The sequence below is a fragment of the Primulina tabacum genome, chromosome 12 (assembly GCF_025594145.1).
Source record: "Primulina tabacum isolate GXHZ01 chromosome 12, ASM2559414v2, whole genome shotgun sequence".
In the NCBI taxonomy this organism is placed as follows: Eukaryota; Viridiplantae; Streptophyta; class Magnoliopsida; order Lamiales; family Gesneriaceae; genus Primulina; species Primulina tabacum.
The window spans coordinates 27,230,462-27,254,399 of NC_134561.1; the positions used below are offsets into that span (position 1 = coordinate 27,230,462).

Here is a 23,938-nt window from a genome sequence, read left to right on the forward strand (position 1 = left end):
TGGACACGAAATTTTACGTTTTTGAATTTTTTCCTTGATTTCGTGACTCTAAAATGTCCCAAATATTTATTTAAGCTTACATGAATTTTTCCATAATTTTATTTATCTTAAATATTAGACTTTTTCATTTATCTTTAATTATTTGTTTTGATGGTGTTTTAATCCCGAAAAATCCCAAACTTTAATATAAAATTCCTAAATTCTAAATTTAGTCTTTTTATATTATTTGAGCCTTATGGACCACGACTCGAACCCCGTGAGCCGTTTTCCAATTTTTCTTATTTTAAAAGACCCTAAATGACATATAAATTTCACCCCCGAGCCAACTTCTGATTTTCATGAGTTACCCCCGAACCATGTTGGTCCAAAACTTGCCCAACACCATATATTAGCCTACTGGACCTTAATTTTACCATGAAACCAACCCAAAACCCAAAAACAAGCTCCTCCTAAGAGACCCTATGCTGGCCGAGAGTTTTCACTTGCATGGACTCTATGTTTTTTGATGTCTAAACCCTAAGCCGACGCCCCAGCCCCTGAACCAACATGTTGTGCACCACCTAAGGAACCTAGTGAACCACCCTTTCCCAGCCCGTGCCCCGTAACGAGCCCCTTAACCCCCTGCAGCCGCGCGAAGACAGCACAGCTGTGGGTTGTTTTTCTCGGGTAGAGTCCTAGCTCAGCTAGGACTCTTTCCCAGCCCTTAGCGTGAGTCCTAGCTTGGCTAGGACTCTCCACCTGACCCGTGCACGAGTCTAGCCGAGCCCTGGCCCAAGCCAAGACCAAGCCTCCCCCTAGAACAAGCAACCCGATCGCCCCAACAGCAAGTTTCTGGTTTTGGTTTGCTTGTTTGTTCTCCTTTGCTTTCTGCCGAAACTTGGGTGTGTGTGTGGGACTTTAATTTACTTAAAAGCTTTGGTTAAACATAATATGGCATCATGGCATCCCCTTAGAATGCAAAGAACAAGTAATTTGAATCAAAAGCCATCTTTCCTCATGCATACATGCAATATACCGAAAATTATGAAAATAATTTCATGTTCTTCATGCATACAATAATTCAAATAATAATATGATATGACGGATGAGAAAAGGAGATGTATGGCGTGCCTTTGCGTTATATACGCTCGAATATCCGTTGACGACGAAGAACGGGAGACCACTTTGGCTTGATTCTACTTGTAACCTTCGAAAACCCTCCTCCAAGTGTGCTGTGTGTGTGCCGTGAGATAGGTGGAGTGTTTTCAGAATTCTTCTCTCAAAGTGTGGCCGATAATTTGTGTCAAGTGTGTAGGGTTTTTACTTATTTAATACTTTAAATATTAGTTAATCACCTACAAGGATTTTTAGGCCTAATAAGCCATCTAACTAGGCTAGTTAGTCTAGATAGGACATAATTAAAATATTACCAAAGTTTTTCTTTAATTAAGCTGTGAATTTATAAGCCGGGTTGCCAAAAAGTTCGTATTTTAGTTGAAAAACCAACATCGATAAAATTTACGTCCCGGCGTATAAAATCACCTCAAAACCCTTTATTTTAAAAAATACTAAAAAGCATCGATCATATTTCAAATAATTGAAATTAATTATTTAATAAAAATATTTTACATTTTCAGCCATCGGTCCCCGTTCCTCGGTCGTCACTTGAATATTTCTAAAAATATAATTTTATGCATGATGACAATAAAATCTCATTTAGCATATAAACAAGTATGTCACATAATTAATTAGCAAATAAAAATCAACTATTGTTTATTTTCATAAATTCCTAGATTTGCATGCCGTTGGATTACGTCGTCTTAATTTTGGACCTTACAATTCCTCCCCTTCCTTAAATAAAATTTCGTCCTCGAAATTAGAATAGAACTTACTGAATAAATCTGGATAGCTACTCTTCAAGTCTCTCTCGGTTTCCCAAGTAGCTTCCTCTTCCGAGTGATTCAGCCACTTGACCTTGACCATTGGAATGACTTTGTTACGCAATCGTCTTTCTTGTCTTGCCAAAATCTGGACAGGTCTTTCCTCATAAGTCATATTTGGAGTTAGTTGAAGAGGCTCATAATTAAGCACATGTGACGGATTCGACATGTACTTCCGCATCATCGAAATGTGGAACACATTGTGAACTCCTGCAAGCGCTGGTGGCAATGCCACTCTATAAGCTAGTGTCCCAATCCTCTCCAAAATCTCGAACGGACCTATAAATCTTGGACTAAGCTTGCCCTTCTTGCCAAAGCACATAACACCCTTCATGGGTGCTATTTTCACAAATACATGATCGCCCACTGCAAACTCTAAGTCCCTTCGCCTTTTATCCGCATAACTCCTTTGTCGGCTTTGCGCAGTCTTCATTCTATCACGAATTTTGACTACCAGCTCAGCTGTCTCTTCAATCACATCTGGACCAATATCTCTTCTTTCCCCAACCTCGTCCCAATGAATAGGAGATCTACACTTCCTTCCGTAGAGTGCCTCAAAAGGAGCCATCCCGATTGATGATTGATAGCTGTTATTGTAAGTGAACTCCACTAGAGGTAATTTTGGTTCCCAACTGCCTTGGAAATCAATAATACATGCTCGCAGTAGATCTTCCAAAATCTGTATAACCCTTTCTGACTGTCCATCGTTTTGAGGATGGAATGCTGTACTGAATAACAACTTGGTCCCCATTGCTGCATGCAGACTTTTCCAAAAAGAAGACGTGAATCTCGGATCTCTGTCAGAAACAATAGACATTGGAATCCCATGCAGACGAACTATCTCTCAAATGTATAACTCTGCATACTGAGTCATGGTGAATGTCGTAGGTAGAAAATGCGCTGATTTCGTAAGACGATCAACTATCACCCAAATGGCATTCAATCCCTTAACAGTCTTAGGCAATCCCACCACAAAGTCCAGGGTGATATTTTCCCATTTCCACTCGGGAATAGGGAGTGGCTTCAATTTTCCCGCTGGTCTTTGATGCTCTGCTTTGACTTGCTGACAAGTCAAACACTCAGATACATATCTCAGAATGTCCCTCTTCATGCCTGGCCACCAATATAACAACTGCAAATCTCTATACATCTTTGTACTGCCCGGATGAATGGAATATAATGTGTGTCGTGGGCTTCCTTCATAATAAGATCTCTCAAAGAATCGTCACTAGGAACCCATAGACAGTCTCGATAACAGACTAAACCATCCACCACTTAATGTAAATTCCGACCCTTGGCTTCATCTCTTGCTCTCCGCTTTTGCAACTACTCATCAGTAGACTGCCCATCACGAATTCTGTCTCTCAAAGTCGACTGCACTGATAATGTGGCAAGATTAGGGGCCTCGCCCCTAGCATACACTGTAAGCTCAAACCGCTGTATCTCGGATTGCAACGGTCTTTGGAGTGATAAATGCGTGATAACTGCTGCTTTTCTACTCAATGCGTCTGCCACTACATTAGCTTTCCCTGGATGGTAGCTAATGTCACAGTCATAGTCCTTTACCAATTCAAGCCATCTGCGCTGTCTCATATTCAACTCTTTTTGGGTGAAGAAGTATTTCAAGCTTTTATGATCAGTGAATATTTTGCACTTCTCCCCATAAAGGTAGTGTCTCCAAATTTTTAGTCCAATGACTACTGCTGCAAGCTCAAGATCATGAGTAGGGTAGTTCTTTTCATGAATTTTCAACTGTCTTGACGCATAGGCGATAACTCGGTCGTTTTGCATCAGAACTGCGCCCAAACCAAGTTTAGAAGCGTCGGCATATAGAACATACTCCCCTTGCCCCGATGGCATAGATAACACTGGTGCGGATATCAAGGCTTGCTTCAACTTGTCAAAACTGTCTTGACACTCGGATCCCCAAATAAACTTAGCATTTTTCTTCGTCAAAGATGTCAAAGGCACTGCAATAGATGAGAACCCTTTGATGAATTTGCGATAATAGCCAGCTAGTCCCAAGAAACTGCGAATCTCGGTGACACTCTTCGGTACTGGCCACTCTTTTACTGCCTCAACTTTACTCGGATCAACTTCCACGCCATCACTAGAAATGATGTGGCCTAAGAACGCCACTCTGTCAAGCCAAAACTCGCACTTGCTGAACTTTGCATATAGCTCTCTGTCGTGCAGTACTTGCAGTGCAGTCCTCAAATGACGGCTATGCTCCTCTCTGCTCTTGGAATAGATCAAAATGTCATGAATGAAGACAATAATAAACTGATCCAGATACGGCTGAAATACGCGATTCATGAGATCCATGAAGATCGCTGGTGCATTGGTCAACCCAAATGGCATGACCATGAATTCATAGTGTCCATATCTCGTGCGAAATGCTGTCTTGTGCACGTCAGACTCCTTGACTTTCAACTGATGGTATCCAGATCGCAGATCAATTTTAGAAAATATCGATGCTCCTTGCAACTGATCGAACAGATCCTCAATTCTTGGCAGTGGATACTTATTTTTTATGGTAACTCGATTAAGCTCTCGATAATCAATGCAAAGACGCATGCTGCCATCTTTCTTTTTCACAAACAAAACCGGAGCGCCCCATGGAGAGTAACTAGGGCGAATGAAACCCTTGTCTAGTAATTCTTGAATTTGATCTTTCAATTCTTTCATTTCTGCAGGTGCTAGACGATATGGTGCTTTCGATATAGGAACAGTGCCCGGCATAAGATAAATAGAGAATTCCACTTAACGATCGGGCGGAATGCCAGAAACGTCTTCGGGAAAGACGCTAGGAAAATCTCTCACAACATCAATATCTTCTAACTTCTGACTGGTAGATGCATGCGTGGTAGTGACACATGCCAGGTAAGCTTGGCATCCACGCTTAATGAGCTTCCTCGCACATAGACAAGAGATGATGTGCGGCATTTGCTTGTTTCTCGCCGCCTCAAAGACAAAAGATTTACCACTAGGCGGTCTAATAGATACTGATCGCTGACGAAAATCAATCGAAGCTCCATTTGCTGATAACCAATCCATCCCAAGTATAATATCAAATTCGGGCATAGAGAGCACAATAAGATCTTCTCGAACTACATCCCTGAATAAACGAAGCTCCAGATTCTTGACAATCTTAGACGTGAGCAATTGATCACCGGAAGAAATAGTAACTTTGAAACCCAAACCCATGTCTTGAGGAGTAATATTCAGTCTTTTGATGAAGGTTTCTGATATGAAAGAATGTGTAGCACCTGAATCTAGCAAGACATAGGTAGCTACACCTAGAATGATGATCCTCCCTGCGGTGAACATGTCTTTTAAATCTTTTCGAGTTGAAGCTTAAGGATTTACTATCATTAATTCCCAAATTTATATGAATATTTCGTGTCGAACTTAAACATTTCTTGGGAAAAATTGCACTTTAGTCCCTCAACTTTTGAAATTTGCATTATTGACCCCAAAATTTCGAATTATTGCAATTAAGTCCTTATATTATTCGAAATTCTGATTTAGCCCTTCATGTTTAGAGAATTGCATTTTGATTCTTAAGATTTCAGAAATTTCACTTAGGTCCCTTATTTTCGAATTATTGCATTATAGTCCCTTTAATTTTTTCGAAATTGCACAATAGACCTCAAAGTTTCGAAATCTCCCTAAATTATGATTTTCTTTAATTTTGGCCCTAAAAATTTTATTTGGAATCATTCCATCCTTCACATAAAACAAGGCACAAAATTCAAATCATTTTCTATGGTTTCTAAAATCATCACTTAAATACAACTAGGTAGAACATGCAACCTAATTTATTCAAGGTTGAAACTTGATCCCAAATCAATTCTAATAACCAATTTAACACTTCATGCATTAATAAGCAATATAATAATGTTAAATGACTAGGTTACCCGTGATGAGTGTAGTGTCTGCCTCTTCCTCAGCTTCCTCGGCATTCATAACATAAGCTCGGGCCGTGGTAGCTGCTTTCTTCTTTGGACACTCGATATTTTTGTGTCCATCCTCCTTGCAGTAAAAACATTTAAATGATCCCCGTTCACATTTGCCAAGATTTGTACGGTTGCACTGTTTGCATGGTTGTCTCTCAGCAGGCTTTGGTGCTCCAGGATTTTGTGGCTTTGGTGGCGCTGGCTTCTTGACTTGACCTTGGGGCTTTTGAGGCCCTTGAGGTCTAGGAGGACCCGTATTTGGCTTCTTATTCGGCTGATTGTTATTCTGATAGTGCTGCCTCTTGCGCTGAATCTCAAACTCAATGTCCTTCAAGGACTGCTCAGCCTGATACGCATAAGTAACTGCCATAGCATAGTTCTCCGGACGCATCATCATAACTTTATCCCGAATGGTAGGTCGTAGGCCATCCATGAAATGCCTAAGCTTTTCTTCCGCATCTCCAGCAATAAGGGGTACAAAGTGGCAACCCCTATCAAACTTCTTCACAAAATCAGCAACAGATATGTCTCCCTGACGGAGAGTCATAAATTCCCTCTTTATCCGGCTTCTGACATCAGCAGTAAAGTATTTCTCATAGAATTTCGTCTTGAACTGTGCCCAAGTGAGTGTAGCAAGGTCAACACCATGCTCGGCTCCTTCCCACCATAAAGAAGCGTCGTCCCTAAGCAGATAAGTAGTGCACCTCACATGGTCGGCGTCTCCCATGTCCAGATAGCGAAAATGTACCTCGAGTGATCGGATCCAACTCTCAGCAGCAAATGGATCGGTGGTGCCAGAAAATTCCTTCGGCCCTAGCCTCCGGAACTGCTCATAAATATCCTGATGTGGCCTAGGTGGCTGCTGTAGCTGCTGCTGCTGCATCTGCTGTAACTGCAGCTGTAACTGCTGCTGCTGTAATTGTTGCTCGAAGAGACGAGCCATACCGTCTAAAGCACGAGTAGCAGGATCCCCTGGAGGAGGAGGTGCTGGTGGTGGTGCATTTCTTTGACTATTCCCTCGGCGATTAACACTGTTCTCTTCCTGATTCTCGATAACGGGGACACGTCTAGGAGGCATTTTATCTGAATGTTTTCCAAATTCTAACATAACCAACATGCAATTAAATCTGTGTTTTCTAATCATGTGACATGTCCTAATTCATTTTATCAATTTAAGCATGCAAAGCATAAATACTCGAAAAGCTAATAAACATGCATCATAAACATAATATTCATATCATCATGCAGGTAGCATCATACTAAATCATATAAAGCATGTAAACTTACAAATTGAGGCTTGACGATTGATCTTCCCGGCGCTGATGGTGGCACAACCCTTTACAGGACCTTTGCTCTGATACCAACTGAAACGTCCTGTCCTTTTTATTGCTTTAAAAGTACTAGAAATTTTTTTTTTATAAACACTCGATTTTCGACCATGACATATGACTCATGAAAATATTTTTATAAAATATTTTACCCTTTAAAATAAAATCTCAATCAACTAACATTTTAAAAATCAAGTGCAATAGTCATAAAATGAAATCGTCAACTGTTTTACCCAACCTAAATAAAGCAATAAGTTTGAAAAGTATAGCCCATACTAAACCTGTAAAAAATCTCTCAAAAGCATAAATAAATAGTCTTAAAAATCTTTATCTAAAATCAGTAATCATAAAACATAATGCGGAAATAGTAGAACCGCTGGTCCTCGGGTTGTGTGCGCTATCAGTCCAGTCAAATCATCCGTCAAGACCACCCTCAACCTCACCTGCATCCATCACACCTAGTGAATCTAAAGACTCAACACACCATCATCTTTATAACAAGTAATACGTAATACAGTCAACATATAACAGTGAAAAATATTTGTACTTAAAATATCGTTTTCATGAAGATGCATAAACTTCAAACATGAACATTTTCGTAAATCTTTTATGATGCATGAACTTTAAATAGAAACATTTTCATAATGATGCATCAACCTTAAGCATAAACATTTTCATGACATGTATAACATAAACCTTAACCTTTTCCTTTTTCCTCAACATGACATGACATAAAACCTTTTTAACATGATCATAAACATTTTCTTTTCCCTTTTTGTTGAATTCAGATCGTTAATTGTGACTTTTCTGACATGACATGACATGAAAATCGATGGATCCATCTACGTGAAACCGCAGTACTGGGCGGCGGGGGACACCAGCAACACTCTCACCGGTCAACTGGGCCCTGGCCTATCATGATTGAATAGAAATACGATCGTCGAGGTTCCCTCGGGGGCCTTTTCCCATAAATGGGTTCCCTCTAGGGCCATTTCCCCTTACGATATGCCCTAAATGCCGTTACCACAAAACCGTTACCACATATTCGCAATGATGGAAACACGATCGTCGGGCTCCCACTGGGACCATAACCCTCACGATGTCGCCAACATTAACGAATTAGTCACAATCATTTCACTTCCTTCAACATTTACATTCTCATCACTTTATAAAAATCATGAATAGCATTACATTTTGTTTTTGAAACCAAGCATGCAACATGTCTTTTAAATGTCTTCCTTAAATCATAAAATCCTTTAAACATTAAAAATCATAATTTAATCATGAACATTTCATAAACATTTAAAAATAATCATAATTCCATAAAAACGGCATTTAGGGCACTGCCATGACCTTTACTAATTTCCCGGTGTAAAAAGACCGTTTTACTCCTGGACACGACATTTTACGTTTTTGACTTTTATCCTTGATTTCATGGCTCTAAAATGTCCCAAATAATTTTTTAAGCTTACATGAATTTTTCCATAATTTTATTTAGCTTAAATATTAGACTTTTTCATTTATCTTTAATTAATTGTTTTGATGGTGTTTTAATCCCGAAAAATCCCAAACATTAATATAAAATTCCTAAATTATAAATTTAGTCTTTTTATATTATTTGAGCCCTTATGGACCACGACTCGACCCCCGTGAGCCATTTTCAAATTTTTCTTATTTTAAAAGACCCTAAATGACATATAAATTTCACCCCCGAGCCAACTTCTGATTTTAACGAGTTACCCCCGAACCATGTTGGTCCAAAACTTGCCCAACACCATAAATTAGCCTACTGGACCTTAAGTTTACCATGAAACTAACCCAAAACCCAAAAACAAGCTCCTCCTAAGAGACCCTATGCTGGCCGAGAGTTTTCACTTGCATGGACTCTATGTTTTTGATGTCTAAACCCTAAGCCGACGCCCCAGCCCCTGAACCAACAAGTTGTGCACCACCTTAGGACCCTAGTGAACCACCCTTGCCCAGCCCGTGCCCCGCAACAAGCCCCTTAACCCCCTGCAGCCGCGCGAAGACAGCACAGCTGTGGGTTGTTTTTCTCGGGTAGAGTCCTAGCTCAGCTAGGACTCTTTCCAAGCCCTTAGCATGAGTCCTAGCTTGGCTAGGACTCTCCCCTTGACCCATGCACGACTCTAGCCGAGCCCTGGCCCAAGCCAAGACCAAGCCTCCCCCTAGAACAAGCAACCCGATCGCCCCAACAGCAAGTTTCTGGTTTTGGTTTGCTTGTTTGTTCTCCTTTGCTTTCTGCCGAAACTTGGGTGTGTGTGTGGGACTTTAATTTACTTAAAAGCTTTGGTTAAACATAATATGGCATCATGGCAGCCCTTTAGCATGCAAAGAACAAGTAATTTGAATCAAAAGCCATCTTTTCTCATGCATACATGCAATATACCAAAAATTATGAAAATAATTTCATGTTCTTCATGCATACAATAATTCAAACAATAATATGATATGACAGATGAGAAAAGGAGATGTATGGCGTGCCTTTGCGTTATATACGCTCGAATATCCGTTGACGACGAAGAACGGGAGACCACTTTGGCTTGATTCTACTTGTAACCTTCGAAAACCCTCCTCCAATTGTGCTGTGTGTGTGCCGTGAGATAGGTGGAGTGTTTTCAGAATTCTTCTCTCAAAGTGTGGCCGATAATTTGTGTCAAGTGTGTACGGTTTTTACTTATTTAATACTTTAAATATTAGTTAATCACCTACAAGGCTTTTTAGGCCTAATAAGCCATCTAATTAGGCCCATTAGTCTAAGTAGGACATAATTAAAATATTACCAAAATTTTTCTTTGATTAAGCTGTGAATTTATAAGTCGGGTTGCCAAAAAGTTCGTATTTTAGTTGAAAAACCAACACCGATAAAATTTACGTCCCGGCGTATAAAATCACCTCAAAACTCTTTATTTTCAAAAATACTAAAAAGCATCGGCCATATTTCAAATAATTGAAATTAATTATTTAATAAAAATATTTTATATTTTTAGCCATCGGTCCCCGTTCCACTGTCGTCACTTGAATATTCCTAAAAATATAATTTTATGCATGATGACAATAAAATCTCATTTAGCATATAAACAATTATGTCACGTAATTAATTAGCAAATAAAAATCAACTAGTGTTTATTTTCATAAATTCCTAGATTCGCATGTCGTTGGATTACGTCGTCTTAATTTTGGACCTTACACCTATATTGTATGCAGTGGGGTTACGTAGTTCGAATTTTCTAGACCTTACAATAATTGACCGAATACAAACTACTATTTAGATAAAATGATTTATAATACTGTCATATCCTAGTACTAAATGATCATTGATAATCAGATATAATTTTTTGAAAGTGTGCTCAACTGATTGAATTTTTAACTTCGAATATGTAATGCCCGAAAATTTAATCCTAGTAATCTGTAATTATCGATTTAAAATTTGATATGATTATGAAAGGATTAACCGAGATACGATTTGAAGTAACGTGTGAAAATGTATGTGCGAGGACAGTACCATCGGCGCACGTGCGCGACGTGATGCGCACCCATGCGCCAAATGGGCAGAAGACCTCGCGCATATGCGCGAGCTGCACAGGTCAAGTCCAGAGATCCTCGCGCATATGCGCGGAATTGAGGCGCGCATATGCGCGAGAGGCTGGGAAGACACGCGCCGAGACAATAGTCTCGCGCATATGCGCGAAGACAGTACGCGCATATGCGCGAGATGCTTTGGATGAATTTGCGGAAGACACGTTTCGGGGCATGCGAGATGTATATATATATATACATATTACACGTATTCCATCAAATAAATCAACGGAAAATTGAGAGAAAGTGTTGGTTTCTTGCGCTTCAAATTTCAACCGTGTAAAATCCGTCCGTCTGATTTTGAATCCGACTTCGGTACCGAGTTCCTAACAACGCAGGCTACAACTGGACGTAAGTTTTACTACGTTTTGATATGATTTGAAATTATGATGTTGTCAGAATTGAATGGAATTCATATATGATGTTCTTGACATGTTAGACATCATAGAATCGAAGTCAGATTAAGAAACGGACTGATTATGGAATTGTTATGATTTTGTGAAGTTAATTGACTGAGATATGATATCAGATTGTATTGGTATCGATTATTAGTTGAGGGAATTATTATCTGGTGATGTTATATTGACCGGGATATCGGGATTGTGCGGTTATACCGTTGATTTGAATTATTGATCAGATGGGTATCAATTTAAACGGTATATTGATATGATATCATTGATATTGCCATTGCCAGATTGAAGGATTGACAGAGTTGAATTCCAGACCGAAACTACGAACGAAAGGTATAAGTCAATGTGGTATCGGGAGATCGACTTAAGTCGGTTTAGACTTGAGTTTCCCTAAATCACATACTTTACTTTATTGCATTGATATTTGCATTGATTTGATTGATGTACTTGTTTTCTTGATTTATAGATAACAGGTATTAGACGAGTAATCTCGTGACAGAAGTGCCTGATAGTGGCGGGATCGCCACGGGCACATTGCACGATGTCACAAGATAGTGTATTGGCGATAGTGCCAAAGTCTGTCACCGGATGATTGGCTATCAATGTGGATAGAAATGTGGCTTCTTCTATTACTGGTGATCGGTACTGTATCGATGTGGATAGAATGTAACTCTTCTATTACTGATGATCGATATTATATTGATGTGGATAGAATTGGAGTTCTTTCTATTACTGGTGATCTATACGATATCGATGTGGATAGAATCAGAGCTTCTTCTATTACTGGTGATCGATACCCTATCGACGTGGATAGAACTGGAGTCTTTTCTATTACTGTTGGTCGATATAGGAATGCCAACTTCTGGAAACCGGGATCCCTAGACTAGGATTGAGTCTAGTCTAAATTGTGTAGCTACGAGTATTGTCGACAGTTTGATATTAGTTATGTTTCAGATTTTGATACATATTGCTGTTACTTGTTACATGCTTTATATTTGTTTATATGATTGCATGTTTCGTTGATTTATACTGGGATTATATTCTCACCGGAATTATCCGGCTGTTGTCTTGTTTGTATGTGTACATGACAACAGGTGGGACAGGATCAGGGTCCAGGAGATGAGGAGAGATCGTGATAGAGTGGAGATTTCGGACTTTGATGTATATAGGGTTTTGGCACTTGATAATTAGATGTTGAACCTTAGTTTTTACTGATTTGTAGACGGTACGGGACTTGTACTTTATTTTATACTGAGTTGTATATTAGTTTGATTTCACTACATGCCGCATTAAAAAGAAAAAAATTTTATGACCCTAATTACTTGATTAGTAAATTGATCATGATGACGATTAAGAACTGATTAGCGTCTGGGTCCCCACAACAGGTGGTATCAGAGCGATAGATCCTTGAGACTGATATAGGAGCTAGTGAGCGGAGTAGATTGAGGTTTTCTTTTCTGCTTTTGATTGCTAGCATGATTTGCTGCTTTATAATGCATGTTTATCTGACTTGATTTGAAAACATGTGTTATTGAGAATGGATCAGCACCGATTCTGGATCAGCAGTAAGATGATCGGAGGAGGACTGAAACATATTTGTGTATTGGGATTACTAATCCTTTTGATTATCAGATATGCCTCCGAGAAGAGTACCTGAACAGGGTAGTACTTCAAATTCTCCAATGGACGTTACAGCCACTCCAATGGAGATATTGTTAAAAAGGTTTCAGTCTTTCCATCCACCGACTTTGAAGGGTACGGAGAATTCTGTGGAGTGTGAGAGTTGGTTAGATGATATCGAGATGTTGTTTGAGTCCTTGGACTATACTGATGAGAAGAGGGTGAAACTGATAGGGCACCAGTTACACGATGTGGCAAAGAACTGGTGGATTACCACAAAGCGGGCCTTGGAACAACGAGGTACGATTATCACCTGGAATGTCTTTAGAACTGAATTTTATCAAAGGTTCTTTCCAGTGTCGTATAGAAAGGACAAGGGAGCCGAGTTTGCAAACTTGAGGCAGGGCCAGCTAAACAATGAGGAATATGTGGCCAAATTCTCTACACTACTTCGATTTGCTCCCCACGTAGCTGAACATGATGAGGCCGTTGCGGACCAGTTCATAAATGGCCTAAATCCTGAAATCTTTACCTTGGTGAATACCGGGAGGCCAAACAACTTTACTGATGCCTTGAACCGAGCCAAGGGAGCTGAAGCTGGTCTGATGAGACAGAAAGAGGCTTCGTTTGTGTCTTCAGCACCGAGATAACAGATGCCTCCACCAGCTCCTCGATTTGAGAGCGGCAGTGGTAGTGGGAAGAAAGACTTCCTGAAAGCGAAAGGGAAGAAATTCAAGAAAGCTGGAAGTAGCTCATCCAGTTCGAGTGGCTCTAGACAGATTGGTCAGGGCCAGAGTTATACAGGACCTTACTGTAGCACTTGTGGAGGGAAGCATTCCACATAACAGTGCCGAGGAGTGTTCGGCAACTGCCGCATTTGTAAACAGCATGGACACTTTGCCCGAGTGTGTCCACAAAGAAGTGCCCAGGGATCCCAGGCCGCTGAGTCATCTAGATCAGTGGCTCAGACAGGGAGACGATCTGCTGCCGTTCATTCCTTCCAGCCAGCACCGCCTACTCAGTCACAGCCGAGGCCAGGAGGGAGCCAGACAGCGAGCCAGCCACCTAGACAGCAGGCCCGACTATTTGCTTTGACTGAGGAGCAGGCACAGGATGCACCTGATGATGTCGTGGCAGGTAACTGTTTTATTTCTGGTTATCCTGCATATGTATTGATTGATACTGGTGCATCGCATACTTTTATTTCTGAGAGGTTTGCATTGAGTCATGCGTTACCTATTGAGTCATTGTCTGCAGTAGTGTCTGTTTCTTCTCCGTTAGGGACAGGTTTGATGTCAGTGAAATCTGTTAAATCTAGTATACTGCAGTATGATGGGCATGAGATTGAGTTAGACTGTATTGTGCTTGGGATATCTGACTTTGATTGTATTATCGGTATCGATACGTTGACCAAGTACAGGGCTGCAATCGATTGTTTCCACAAGATTGTTCGATTCAGACCTGAAATGGCTGAGGAGTGGTAATTTTACGGTAAGAGTTCTCGAGCTAGAATTCCTTTGATATCTGCAATAAATATGACTCGATTATTGCAGAAAGGAGCGGATGGATTCCTGGTATATTCAGTTGATTTACTGAAGTCGAGCCCATCATTGGCGGACTTGCCAGTAGTGTGTGAGTTTGCTGATGTCTTTCCAGATGAGATTCCTGGATTGCCTCCGATTCGAGAGATAGACTTCAGCATTGAGTTGATGCCAGGAACAGTTTCGATTTCAAGGACTCCGTACCGGATGGCACCTATCGAGTTGAAAGAATTGAAAGAATAGCTGGAGGATTTATTGGCCAAGGGATATATCAGACCGAGTATTTCTCCTTGGGGCGCTCCAGTACTGTTCGTGAAGAAGAAGGATGGGTCGATGAGACTTTGTATCGACTACCGGCAACTGAATAAGGCAACGATAAAAAATAAATATCCATTGCCTCGTATTGATGATTTATTTGATCAATTGCAGGGTTCTTCGGTGTATTCCAAGATCGATATGAGATCTGGATACCATCAACTGAGAGTCAGGGATTCTGATATCTCAAAGACAGCATTCAGAACCAGGTATGGACATTATGAGTTTATTGTCATGCCTTTTGGGTTAACGAATGCACCGGCGGTATTTATGGGATTAATGAACCGCGTCTTTCAGAAATATTTGGATGATTTTGTTATCATATTCATTGATGATATATTGATTTATTCAAAGAATATGATTGAGCATGCTGATCATCTGAGGACTGTGTTAAGAATTTTGAGGGCGGAGAAACTGTATGCTAAATTGTCGAAATGCGAGTTCTGGTTGAAATAGGTAGTATTTCTGGGGCATATTATATCTGGAGACGGGATATCAGTTGATCCCAGTAAGGTTGAGGCAGTGATTTCGTGGCCGAGACCGACATCTGTACCAGAGATACGCAGTTTTATGGGTTTGGCGGGATATTATCGCCGATTTATTAAAGATTTTTCGAGTATTGCCAAACCGATTACACAGTTGACTCAGAAAAATGCTCCATTTGTTTGGTCTGAGGAATGTGAGACCAGTTTTCTCGAATTGAAGAAGAGATTTACCAGTGCGCCTGTGTTGACGATTCCTTCAGGTACTGGTGAATTTTTGGTTTACTATGATGCATCTCACCGAGGATTGGGCTGTGTGTTGATGCAGCGAGGACATGTTATCGCTTATGCCTCGAGACAACTGAAGCCCCATGAATCTCGTTACCCAATTCATGATCTTGAATTGGCAGCCATAGTCTTTGCTTTGAAAATATGGCGACATTACCTTTACGGTGAGAAATTCGAAATCTATTCTGATCATAAAAGCTTGAAATATCTGTTTTCACAGTCAGAGTTGAATATGAGACAGAGGAGATGGTTAGATTTGCTAAAAGATTTCGATTGTGAAATCAAATACTACCCAGGAAAGTCCAATGCAGCAGCCGATGCACTGAGTCGAAAGATATGTTCTTTATCCTTATCGACTAGGGGTGTCTCGAATTTAATAGAAGACTGTTGTATGTCTGGATTAGCCTTTGAAACAGATTGTCAGCCTCTGAGATTATATGCAATTCGAGCTGAACCATAATTGATATTGAGAATCAAAGAGGCACAAAAAGTTGATCAGAACGTACAGAATTCGATTGCTATGGTCAAGGCTGGACATCGATCGGAATATCAGATTCAAAATGGTATTTTGTATGTGAATAATCGTCTTGTTGTGCCAAATGTTTCAGAATTGAGACAGCGAATACTGACAGAAGCGCACAACAGTCGTTTTAGCATTCATCCTGGTGGCAGGAAAATGTATAATGATTTGAAGACACAGTATTGGTGGAAACAGATGAAATCTGATGTTACTGAATTTGTAGCCAAGTGTCTGAATTGCCAACAGGTGAAAGCTGAGAGGAAGAAACCCGGAGGATTGTTGCAAAGTTTGTCGATTCCTGAATGGAAATGGGATCACATTTCCATGGATTTTGTGACACAGTTACCCCGTTCCTCCCGAGGTTACGATGCGATTTGGGTTGTGATTAATCGATTGACCAAATCAGCATGCTTTATTCCATACAAGATGACATATAGATATGATCAGATGGCCGATATCTATGTAAAGGAAGTGGTCACACTGCACGGAGTGCCGAAGTCGATTGTTTCAGACCGTGATCCTTGGTTTACTTCGCACTTCTGGCAGAGTTTGCAGCAAGCTCTCGGTACTAAGTTACATCTGAGTACCGCATATCATCCACAGACTGACGAACAGTCAGAGCGTACGATCCAGACATTGGAAGATATGCTGAGAGCTGTAGTGCTGGATTTTAGCACTAATTGGCAAGATGCGTTGCCTCTTTGCGAATTTTCGTACAACAATAGCTATCAAACGAGTATTGAAATGGCTCCTTTTGAAGCGTTGTACGGAAAGAAGTGTCGATCCCCTCTGTATTGGGATGATATCTCTGAAGTTCCTGCGACTGGACCTGATATGATCAGAGATATGACTGAAAAAGTGAAATTAATTCAGAAGAAAATGAAGGCAGCACAGGACCAACAAGCCAAATATGCCAACCTTCGGCGTAGACCGTTGGTATTTGAGACTGGAGATCGAGTATTTTTGAAGATTTCTCCATTCAGAGGTGTAGTTAGATTTGGTAAGAAAGGGAAATTCTCTCCACGATATGTTGGTCCTTATGAGATTCTCGAGAAGATAGGAGATCGTGCCTATCGACTAGCATTGCCGCCTTCATTATCTGGAATACATGATGTCTTTCATGTATCAATGCTGTGGAAGTATCTCCCTGATGATTCACATGTTATTCAGCCAGACGAAATCGAGCTGGATGAGACATTGAGTTATGTCGAGAAACCGATTCGGATTATCGATCGTAAAGAAAAACAGCTCAGAACGAAGATGATTCCGTTGGTGAAAGTACAATGGACTCGTCATGGCGTTGAAGAAGCCACTTGGGAGACTGAATCAGATATGAGACAAGAATTCCCAGCATTATTTCACTGATGTAAATTTCTGTTCAGTCTTATTACATACCTTCTATTGATATGATGGATTGCCTGTGACGAAATCATATCTTAGTGGGGAGAAATGTAATGCCCGAAAATTTAATCCTAGTAATCTTTAATTATCGATTTAAAATTTGATATATTATGAAAGGATTAACCGAGACACGATTTGAAGTAACGTGTGAAAATGTATGTGCGAGGACAGTACCATCGGCGCACGTGCGCGACGTGATGCGCACCCATGCGCCAAATGGCAGAAGACCTCGCGCATATGCGCGACATGAGGGCGCGAATATGCGCGAGCTGCAAAGGCGAGTCTAGAGAGCCTCGCGCATATGCGCGCCGCGCATATGCGCGAGAGGCTGGGAAGACACGCGCCGAGACAATAGTCTCGCGCATATGCGCGAAGACAGTACGCGCATATGCGCGAGATGCTTTGGATGAATTTGCGGAAGACACGTTTCGGGGCATGCGAGATGTATATATATATATACATATTACACGTATTCCATCAAAGAAATCAACGGAAAATTGAGAGAAATTGTTGGTTTCTTGCGCGCAAATTTCAACCGTGTAAAATCCGTCCGTCTAATTTTGAATCCGACTTCGGTACCGAGTTCCTAACAACGTAGGCTACAACTGGACGTAAGTTTTACTACGTTTTGATATGATTTGAAATTATTATGTTGTCAGAATTGAATAGAATTCATATATGATGTTCTTGACATGTTAGACATCATAGAATCGAAGTCAGATTAAGAAACAGACTGATTATGGAATTGTTATGATTTTCTGAAGTTAATTGATTGAGATATGATATCAGATTGTATTGGTATCGATTATTAGTTGAGGGAATTATTATCTGGTGATGTTATATTGACCGGGATATCGGGATTGTGCGGTTATACCGTTGATTTGAATTATTGATCAGATGGGTATCAATTTAAACGGTATATTGATATGATATCATTGATATTGCCATTGCCAGATTGAAGGATTGACAGAGTTGAATTCCAGACCGAAACTACGAACGAAAGGTATAAGTCAATGTGGTATTAGGAGATCGACTTAAGTCGGTTTAGACTTTAGTTTCCCTAAATCACATACTTTACTTTATTGCATTGATATTTGCATTGATTTGATTGATGTACTTGTTTTCTTGATTTATAGATAACAGGTATTAGACGAGTAATCTTGTGACAGAAGTGCCTGATAGTGGCGGGATCGCCACGGGCACATTGCACGATGTCACAAGATAGTGTATTGGCGATAGTGCCAAAATCTGTCACCGGATGATTGGCCAACGATGTGGATAGAATTTGGGTTTCTTCTATTACTGTTGATCGATGTCGTATCGATGTGGATAGAATTGGAGCTTCATCTATTACTGGTGATCGATATTATATCGGTGTGGATAGAATTAGAGTTCCTTCTATTACTGGTGATCGATACCATATCGATGTGGATAGAATCAGACCTTTTTCTATTTCTGGTGATCGATACCTTATCGACGTGGATAGAACTGGAGTCTTTTCTATTACTGTTGGTCGATATAGGAATGCCAACTTCTGGAAACCGGGATCCCTAGACTAGGATTGAGTCTAGTCTAAATTGTGTAGCTACGAGTATTGTCGACAGTTTGATATTAGTTATGTTTCAGATTTTGATACATATTGCTGTTACCTGTTACATGCTTTATATTTGTTTATATGATTGCATGTTTCGTTGATTTATACTGGGATTATATTCTCATCGGAATTATCCGGCTGTTGTCTTGTTTGTATGTGTACATGACAACAGGTGGGACATGATCATGGTCCAGGAGATGAGGAGAGATCCTGATAGAGTGGAACTTCGGACTTTGATGTATATAGGGTTTTGGCACTTGATAATTAGATGTTGAACCTTAGTTTTTACTGATTTGTAGACGGTATGGGACTTGTACTTTATTTTATACTAAGTTGTATATTAGTTTGATTTCACTACATTCCGCATTAAAAAGAAAAAAATTTTATGACCCTAATTACTTGATTAGTAAATTGATCCTGATGACGATTAAGAACTGATTAGCGTCCGGGTCCCCACAGAATATTTGGAAATTTCTCAATAAAAATTGTAACATTACTAAACTGAATCATTTCTCCATATATATATATTTTAAAATAAATCCGTTCCAAACAAAAAGTGTATGTTGGCTTGTATTTAGTCCATGTCAACATTCTGTGACAGTCATACACTGTTGCGATCGGTTTTGTACCAATAATAATCATCAGTTTTTTATTCTGTTGTAAACTGATTCTATTCGTAAACTGGTTCTATTTGTAAACTGATTCCGTTGAAAACTGAACGAGAAAAACTGATATAATAATAAGAGATAGTTTAGTTTAAGATTCGAGTGTAAATCAATTTAGATAGCATCATACTTACCTTTATTATTTGTTAACACCAAAACATAAGAATTCGTGTTCCAACAATAGTAATACATCACTTTTGGTATGTTGGTGTTTTCATAATTTCAAAAATACTTTTAAATCACTCCACTCCGTATTCCACATTTATATTTCTTTCTTCCCTTCTCTTCCATTATTTCAATTTCAAAAAGTAATAATTTCATTTAAAAAAAAATAACATCAATTTTCTCCTTTTATTCTTCAGGACCTGCTAGTTATTATTATTTTGCATTTGTACGGTACACAAAATAGTGCATAGTACACATGCTCAAGAAATATACCATTTTTTTAAAAAAAAAACATTAGAAGAATAGAGAACATTGGGACTATTGCAATTATGCTACATACAATTTGAATGTTACATTCATAATCACCATTTACCAAATTGAAGAGTGGCTCAACATCGCCAGCATATTCACACATTTTTTGGAGTTAGTCAATCCTCCTTGGGGAGTAATTCTCCCTATAACCTAACGTGGTTAGATTATATGAATCCATTACATTTTAATGGAAGTTGATATCATGTTTGAAAATCCAATGACTAAAATTTCGCAATATCGAGAACACCTCCAAGTATAGCATAATTTTTTTTCAATTTTTTGTCTTTGCAACGAACAATGTTTACTTACGGTGACCGGATGATGCCATGAGCACGCCAACAGCCACAATAAACATAGACAACATGCCCACAAGAAGCGTATACGTTCTTCTCGACGATCTTCGATACTCTCCAAACAAGACAACACCCCAAAAGGTGCTCACCAGTGGCAATGCCTAGAGTTAACAAATCATCGAATGAAATGAATTTGGCTGGCTAGCTTCTGGAGCAACTTGAATGGTAATCTATCAGTATTTTTGAAAATATTTTGATAAAAAATTATCTTCTGCATTAGCTCGTGGGATCTAATATATCAATTAGGAATTAAGGATGTATTGAAAATCAAAAGGGCTGCCAAGATCAAGCCACATTTCGAGTTTTGTTTAATGGAGTTCATAATTAAGATTGAACTCAATTTGAAATCTCTAATTCAATCCGAAGGCGAATCCAGAAATAGTTCAAGAATGATGAAAATGACCTGAACAGCATCTGCTGCGGCGTATCCAGCAGCTTGACCTCCCATGAACTGAAGGCCGTTCCCAAAACCACACAAAAGTCCAGCCAAAAGGGCCCAACCTCTACCATTCCAGTCAAATAAATATGCCTTTAACGACGATTTCGGCAGATTCAACAAGGGGAAATACAAGAAAGCGATGTTTAAAATGAGAGCTAGCACAAAGCATGACACTGAGAAGTAGAAAAATGCAGTGTACACAAGTGTGGAACACCAGGTTTCAATGTATGCCACTGGTCATTAGTTGCCAGGTTGAATGCTGGAGAAAAAAGAGAGAAGCAAAATCCGGCAAAGAAAGTTATGGCCAAGCCGATGAATATCCCTTTACCAAGTACCTGCTTGAGAAAAATGAAAACTACCTGTTCAAATAACTGATCGTTGGGGTATTCTTAGTGAAAGTCTAGTCTAGAGTAAATAGTATATCTTGAAAGAAGATAAGGCAAGCCGTAGAAGAGGTTAGACAACCTTGATGGCCCTCTTGTTCTCGAGCTCTACAAGAAAATCCGCAGTTCCGAATTTCGCCTTCTCCAAGTCTGATAGAGAATGTATGTTCGGAACCCAAACAAGAACAAGAGACGTATAAAAACTTCTGGTTTCCTATAATTGACAGAGAAAATTGAATAGTGTGTGTTGCCACATATTCTTACCCTTGTTTGAATGCAAGTCCTTGGATGTGGATGCATCCTTTATTCTGTTCACATTTAGTTCAAAATCAACTTCAGTGTATCGAATTGTACAGTCAAGAAGACATCTTTTGTCTTTCTTAATCAAGAAAATGCGATGTAAATCTACAACCATGGGTCGTGAATAAAGCTATAATCATGCGAAAAAACCAAACATACGAGGTCCCTTTTGAATCATTTGTGAAGCTACCAAGCTTTTCTTTATTGTCTGCAGAATTGGATGAATGAACGGCAGATCCAAGACAAACGGCTATCAAAAAGCATCCAACCCCAGGAAAAAGAATCTCTGCTCTGTTGATTTTGTCATCTAAGAAGTAATTCAACGTTGTGCCTGTCACATCAAAATAACGCAACACCGAATGAATCAACATAAGGAAAATCCCTGACGAAGAATTTGGATACTAGACTATCAGAATACCTATGACAACGGTTACGCTTGAAGTGATAACCTCGGTAACCGACAAACCAACAAATGCCCAAGCATATTGAGTCGACAGGTTCCCAAGGCTCAGAACGATCCCACCAGCCATCGCGAACAATACACTAGGCCAATTATCCTGCATTAATCATTAGAAAACATTGACTGAATCCCAAAAATCATTTATGCATTCAACTAACTCAAAATAAGCAGAGAATTTCAAGAATTATTAATGCATGTACATTTGGATCATAACTATCAAACATATCAAACGGTAAAACAAAAAATAACAATTCCCACTCCGCTGTAACAATATTTCACCAAATATATATCAAGGTTGACAAAACTATGGAGAAGGTGTCGTGTCACCTGGGATAGCTGATCCAAAAAATTGGGCTTCTCAGTCGTGCCCTTTCCAATTTCACCAAATGTAAAAGCAATTATAACAGCAGCCAATAGGTTCGTGATTGTGTAATCAAGGTAAGTATGCTGTGGAAGACGGCCACGCCTCTCGAGTAGAGTCAAGATAGCAGGCCATGTGCCCAAGAACAACAAGGCAAAAAGCATGCATGCTATGGCTCCTTCTTTGCTCTCCACCAAATACATATCTTCAATCCACCAAATGCACTCCTTTTCAGATGGAAGTTTCCAATGACAAATTCAATAAAACTCTACAACAGAAGACAAGATAACTCAGTCGAACATAATAATGCATAAAAATTCGAAAAGGGTAATGGTTATCTCAAGCACAACACATCCATCCATAGAACAATCAACAAGAACTGAATCAATATAGCAAAAGTTTAGAGCCGATACACCAGCGCCGGAAAGCAACCGGGAATGGCCCACCCAAATAAGCGATCATGACAAAACTCAACAAATCAAATCTCATCACCATAACAGCATTCCACTAGTCACAGAGTGCAGACCATGATAGGAAGAAGTATGTAGCACTAGCATATCAGGGTAAGAATCTTTAGTCTAATAGAGTTTCCTCTAATAAAAAATTGGAACACCAATAATCATAAAAGAGAATCCATGTTATCAAAAACCCCACGAAAGTATATTCAATAAGATTCAACGCTCACCACGGAGAAGATGATCCCAAGCGCAGATACCCCACTTCACCTTTATATCCAAATATCCTTTCCACTACGATTCCCACTTCAGATTTGGAAATGAAATGGTAAAGGAGCACAATGAATTCAACAAAAAAATGTAATCTTTTTCAAGAAAAAGATCATGAAAGGCGAAGTGGAAGTATCTTGCAACTCCCGAAGACCAACACCAAGAAAATAATTAGAGAGGCGTGTATTTCTGGTATTTAAAAAAGAGCGTGCTGAGCTGGGAATCTCTTTCGAACCATAAAAATCGACGGTTAAGATTCTTTTTCGCCGAAATTTTTTTCTCTTGGACAATATGATATTTGTTTTCCCGGCAAAAGACCCGCGTGGGACGTTCACAGTCAAGTGAGTCGGGACAAAATCTAATAAACAACTAAGTAGAAAGATTTACCCATTCAAATGGAAGTTGGTTCTTTCTTGGACTTTTTGTGTGCGTCTATATATATTCACGAGTAGATCTCTTGTGAGACGGTGTCACAAATCTTTATCTGTGAGACGGGTCTATCCTACCGATATTCACAATAAAAAGTAATGCTCTTATCATAAAAAGTAAATCTTTTTCATGGATGACCCAAATAAGAGATCCGTCTCACAAACTACGACCCGTGAGATCGTTTCATATAAGTTTTTATTAATTACTTTTCCATTATTTTGATACGAAATCTTTTCATTTTACGTGTACACAACTTGCATCTAAAGATATTACCCATTTAAAAATAAATATACATTAAATTAACTTGGGCTTGTTATATAAAAATAATTAAATTCATTATGATACCCCATAAGGATCTGGGTCATCATTAAT

At 39.5% G+C, this 23,938-nt stretch overlaps 1 pseudogene; it reads right to left on the reverse strand.

The window, feature by feature from the left end:
• Window positions 1-20,105: 20,105 nt before the first annotated feature.
• On the reverse strand, window positions 20,106-23,435 carry LOC142521110 (ureide permease 1-like; annotated as a pseudogene).
• Between the last annotated feature and the right edge of the window lie 503 nt (window positions 23,436-23,938).